A 5,795-nucleotide genomic window follows, 5' to 3' on the forward strand; every position below is an offset into this window, starting at 1 on the left:
TACCAATGCCCTGTATAGCTGAAGCATAACCTCCCTACTTTTGTATTCAGTTCCCCTCGCGATAAACACGAGCATTCTATTAGCTTTCCTAATTTCGTGCTGTACCTGCATACTAACCTTGTGCGATTCATACACGAGGACACCCAGATCCCTCTGCATCTCAGGGCTCTGCAATCTCTCACCATTTAGATAATATGCTTCTTTTTTATTCTTCCCGCCAAAGTGGACAATTTCACACTTTCCCACATTTTACTCCATTTGCCAGGTTGTTGCCCACTCACTTAACCGATCTACATCTCTTTGTAGCCCCCTTATAAGAACATAAGAAATAGGAGCAGGAGTAGGCCATTCAGTCCCCAAAGCCTGCCCCACCATTTAATAAGATCAGGGATGATTTGCCCCAGGCCTCAACTCCTCTTTCGTGCCAGCTCCTCATAGCCCTCAACTCCCCAATATTTCAAAAATCTATCTACCTCCTCTTTAAATGCTTTCAGTGATTTAGCCTCCACAACTCTCTGGGTAGAGAATTCCAGACATTCACTACCCTCTGAGAGAAGAAATTCCTTTGCATCTCAGTTTTAAATGACTGTCCCCTTATTCTGTAACTATGTCACCTAGTTTGAGATTCCCCCACTAGTGGAAACATCTACCCTGTCAAGCCCCCTCAGAATCGAAACATTTCAATAAGATCACCCTTATTCTTCTAAACCTTAATGTATAAAGGCCTAACTTGTTAGCCATTCTTGATAAGTCAACCCCTTTCTCCCAGGAATCAGCCGAGTGAATCTCTTTTGACTGTATCCAATGCCAATATATCCTTTCTTAAATACGGGGACCAAAACTGTACACAGCACTCCAGGTGTGGCCTCACCAACACCCTGTACAGCTTTAACAAGACTTCCCTATTTTTAAACTCCAGCCCCCTAGCAATAAAGGCCAAAATTCCATTTGCCCTCTTAATTACTTGCTGCACCTGCATGCTAACTTTTTGTGTTTCAATCACAAGAACACCCAGATCCCTCTTTTTTGGAGTCTCTGTCTATTTATATAATAGTCTGCATTTTGATTCTTCCTACCAAAGTTTATGACCTCACACTTTCCTACATTAAACTCCATCTGCCAAGTTTTTGCCCACTCACTCAACCTATCTATATCCCCTTGGAGATTCCTCATGTCTTCATGACAACATGCCCTACCTATTTTTGTATCATCAGCAAATTTGGATATATTACACTCTGCCCCCTCCTCCATGTCATTAATATAGATAGTAAATAATTGAACTCCAAGCACTGATCCTTGTGGCACTCCACCAGTCACATCCTGCCAATGAGAAAATGGCCCATTTATGCCTACTCTTTGTTTCAAGGAATTGGTAACTCGTGTGTGCATCATCACTTCAGGAAGTGATGTCATACAGTATGTGACAGAGTAGGAGATGGGATGATCCCCGGTAAGATGTGCCTGTAATACTCTCCTGTAAATTGTATATAGTATTGTCAGTCTTCAATAAAAAAGTCAAATTATTTGTTGGCGTTGATCAGTGTGTGATTGGTAAGTCTGTGTGATGAACAGGGGTTGGCAACATGTCTGTACATGGACACCAGTGTCCACGTTAAAACAGTTCGGTCCGTGACTGATAATTTCAGGGATGAGAAATTTCCCTTTGGCTTCTTCTTCCAGACCAGTCTGACTTTCAATCAAATCGCAGCCGTCAGTTTCACAGCTGACAGGTCCTGAGAGCAGAGACAACGTTTCAGAACCTCGGACAAGTTCGGAGCTTTCCGGAAGTTCTGATTTCATTTAAAAGCCCTCCAGAAAAACCCGAGCTTGTCCGAGTTTCGGAAGTGCTGTCTCTGCTCAAAGCACCTGTCAGCTGTGAAACTGACGGCTGCGATTTTTAAAAAAAGACTAACCATAAAGCTGAGAGTTCTCGCTCTCTGCAACTGTCAGAGAGAGGGAGAGAGAGAGAGGAGAGTAAGAGGGAGAGAGGAGACCGGGGGTGGGTGTCGGCAGAGAGAGGGGCAGAGAGAGAAAGGACAACCTGAAAGGTTTACCCCGTATCCTTAGATTATGACCCCTGGTTCTGGACTCACACCCAAATCCCATGAACGAATAAAAAAAGTCACAACTGTGATTGGCTCTTGTAGCGGACTCTGGTTAACAGACAATATTCGGAGCGCCGGCCCCAGACTGTTTAACACTGACTGAGCTGAGAAAATACAACTCACCCCCGAGAATCCGCAGCACAGACCGAGCGGAGGGGAAAACCTGTCCTGGGAACTCGACATTCAGGGAACAGTTTGTCCTGTGAATATGCAGATGTGAATATTGTGGAAGAGAGATTGTATTAAAGGGGAGGGCGGGTTAGTCTGAAGCCACTGTGTTTGTGGGTCCGCTCTCACCGCCGGATTTCAGAGTCATTCTTGTGTAAAATCAAATGATTTTCCAGTCAAAGAACCGCCCTGCTCCCTGCTCAGCCCCAAAGTGGGAATTCGGAATCATTTTTTTTAATTTCAAGATTTCAGTTGAAAAGTAGAGAACATGTCAGCGAGGGGTGAGAGAGGGCGGTCAGTGCAGCAATAAAACCAGGTTAAATGGAAAATGGAGTCCTCAATCCTAGTGAAAGCTTTTCAACAGCAAACTTACTGGAGTGAGAGACAGGAAAGATCTAGTCTGGAAGTCTGGAGTCCCTGAATTTCAATGGAATTGTAGAGTTTGTGAGGAGAGAGAAACACAGAGAGACAGCAGGAGCCGAGAGCTGACAGCAGCTTGTCTCCGCCCCGTCCTCTCTCTGCCTTGAAGTTGCTCTGTGCCACCATCACCGGCTTCATTTCTGACCCAGTTCACACTGACAGTGAGAATTTGTGCAGAGTCCCGGACATGACCGACAGTGCAGCAGCCCAAACGGCTCCTCCAGCCGCCGCCGCCGCCCAAGTCAAGACCCCCAAGAAGAAGAAGGCGGCTCCCCGGAACAAGCCAGCCGGTCTCCCGTTGGGCGAACAGATCCTCAAGATTGTGCCGGCTTTCAGCGATCGCAAGGGGATGTCCCTGGCCGCCATAAAGAAGGCTCTGGGTAGCAGCGGTGTCGATGTGGAGAAGCTCAGGACCCAGATCAAGCAAAGTATCAAGAGGAATGTGAACAAAGGCTCCCTGGTGCAGAGCAAGGGACAGGGAGCCTCCGGCTCCTTAAAAAATCAGCAAGCAGGAAAACACAGGGAAAAGTGGGAAAGAAGGTGAAGAAACTAGCAGACAAGAAATCTTTAGTGAAGAAACCAGCAGACAAGAAATCTTTAGTGAAGAAACCAGCAACCAAGAAATCTTTAGCGAAGACACCAGCAGCCAAGAAATCTTTAGTGAAGAAACCAGCATATAAGAAATCTTTAGTGAAGAAACCAGCAGACAAGAAATCTTTCATGAAGAAACTAGCAGACAAGAAATATTTCATGAAGAAACCAGCAGCCAAGAAATCTTTAGTGAAGAAACCAGCAGACAAGAAATCTTTAGTGAAGAAACCAGCAGCTAAGAAATCTTTAGTGAAGACACCAGTAGACAAGAAATCTTTAGTGAAGAAATCAGCAGCCAAGAAATCTTTAGTGAAGAAACCAGCAGACAATAAATCCTTCGTTAGAAACCAACAGACAAGAAATCATTGGTGAAGAAACCAGCAGCCAAGAAAGTGACAACAAAGGAAGTAACAGCCAAGAAAACGAGCAGCAAGGAGGCGGCAATGCCAAATAAGGCGGTGAAGAAAGCAGTGCTTCAGAAAAAGTCTCCTGCGAAGAAGGTCAAAAAAGGCAAGAGTGCGGCGGGCGGAAAGGCGCTGAAGAAAGTGCAGACATGGAAGAGCAAGGTCAAGCAGAAAGCAGCGAAGGCTCAGAAAGCAGGGTCTGGAAAGAAGTGAAAGAGCGCGGGAAACTTGTAAACATCTGAACACAAAGGCTCTTCTCAGAGCCACCCACATCTCTCAGGAAAGAGCTGATCCCCTGATCAAATGATCCCTGTCCCGGCCCCGCCTGCAGATTCCACATGGAAATGATTTGGAGTCAATCCAGGATCCCTGGTGACTCGCTGACATCCCCTCCACCCAGCCCTTTCCCCACTCTCTGTAATAAAACAGAAGGATGTCCGACCCTCACTCGAACTGGAGATGTGTTCGGTGTAGTCTCAGTTCACAAATTCAGGGGGAGAGTCCTGTAAGGCAGCTCGGTCACTCTGACTGAAACCGCCAGTTCCCCGGGGTTGCAGACCCTGACACTGCGGGGAGAGAATCCCCGACTCTATCCCGCCGCCGGGGGAAACAGACAGCTCTGTGGCCGGAGAATAGGGAGGGCCGGGGAGATGGCACATATTAAAGCGCTGCAATGGACTCAGCTCCTGTGTGTGCACAACTCTCACTGATTCCGTCCTCTGGGAACAGTGCGGTCTAAACAGATCAGGTTAGGAGAGAAACACACAGCCCGAGAATGGCTTCTTTCTTCCTGCATTTACTCTGTTCTGGGAGCAGATTCTCATTAAGAAGCGGCGCTCAGATCACCGGAGAGAAAAAAGAAACACAATTCAAACTGTCCAAATGAAAAACAGAGAATTAACCCGAACACTTCCATTATTAAATTAATTCATCAGCTCCGAACCAGTTCCCGTTAATGTACCGGGATAATCTCGGGATTTATCAAATCGAAGGCAGCGGGATTGATTAAATTGTTGATTCTGACACCCTGTAGTTCAGTTCTTCACTTAACTAGAGGGGGAGATGTGTGAGCAGAGAAACAGAGCGAAATCCAGAGAGGGAACTGAAAACACACCTGGCCGGATGTGAAACAGGTCAATCCACTGTTACAATAACTCCATCACTGATTCCCTCCTGACAGTAACCAGTCCTTTCACAGAGACTGTGGGTGGCTCTGAAAAGAGCCTTTGGTTTCTGAGATGACATTTTGGCCGCTTTACTTTTTCTGGGAGCTCGAGTGCTGGTTTTCTTGGGCAGCAGCACGGCCTGGATATGAGGCAGCACCCCGCCCTGAGCGATAGCCACCCCTCCCAGCAGCTTGTTGAGCTCCTCGTCGTTGCGGACGGCCAGCTGCAGGTGTCTGGGGATGATGCGGGTCTTCTTGTTGTCCCGGGCCACGTAACCGGCCAGCTCGAGGATTTCAGCGGTCAGATACTCGAGCACAGCAGCCAGATAGACCGGGGCTCCAGCACCCACACGCTCAGCATAGTTGCCCTTTCTCAGGAGCCTGTGAACACGGCCCACCGGGAACTGCAGTCCAGTCCGGGAGGAGCGAGACTTGGCCTTGGCCCGAGCTTTCCCGCTGGTCTTTCCTCTTCCAGGCATTTCCACAACCTCACAAATACTTTCACAAAGAATGAATAATTTCCTTAGCATTAATGGTAGCCAGTAAGCGGTCAGGATGGCCGAGCGGTTTAAGGCGCTGCGTTTAGGTCGCAGTCTCCATTGGAGGCGTGGGTTCGAATCCCACTTCTGACACCTTGCGTTTTGACTGCACTGGAGGCGTTTGGGAGCAGCGGTGAAGAGCAAAGAGAGAACAGGAAAGAACATGGACAAGCAAAATAACAATGGACCCAAAGATGTTGCATCAAAACATTCGAGTCAGAGGCAACTAAGCAAACAGCAGGGCACATAAAAGATCAAAAATGTAACCTTTGTATCGGGGTGGAAGATGTTGCCAATATCCTTAATGAATACATTACTGTCTTCTCAAATGAGGGGGTGATGCAGATATTGTTATGAAGGAGGAGGAGTGTGAAGTATTGGACGTGATAAGTTAAGGAGAGAG

At 47.2% G+C, this 5,795-nt stretch overlaps 1 non-coding gene across 1 annotated transcript; it reads left to right on the top strand.

Moving 5' to 3' along the window:
- The first annotated feature begins 5,402 nt into the window (after positions 1-5,402).
- On the top strand, positions 5,403-5,485 carry trnal-uag (transfer RNA leucine (anticodon UAG)). Its single transcript has one exon. It is a non-coding gene; the product is annotated as a tRNA-Leu (tRNA).
- Positions 5,486-5,795: the final 310 nt, after the last annotated feature.

Source organism: Heterodontus francisci, unplaced genomic scaffold (assembly GCF_036365525.1).
Source record: "Heterodontus francisci isolate sHetFra1 unplaced genomic scaffold, sHetFra1.hap1 HAP1_SCAFFOLD_43, whole genome shotgun sequence".
Lineage (NCBI taxonomy): Eukaryota > Metazoa > Chordata > Chondrichthyes > Heterodontiformes > Heterodontidae > Heterodontus > Heterodontus francisci.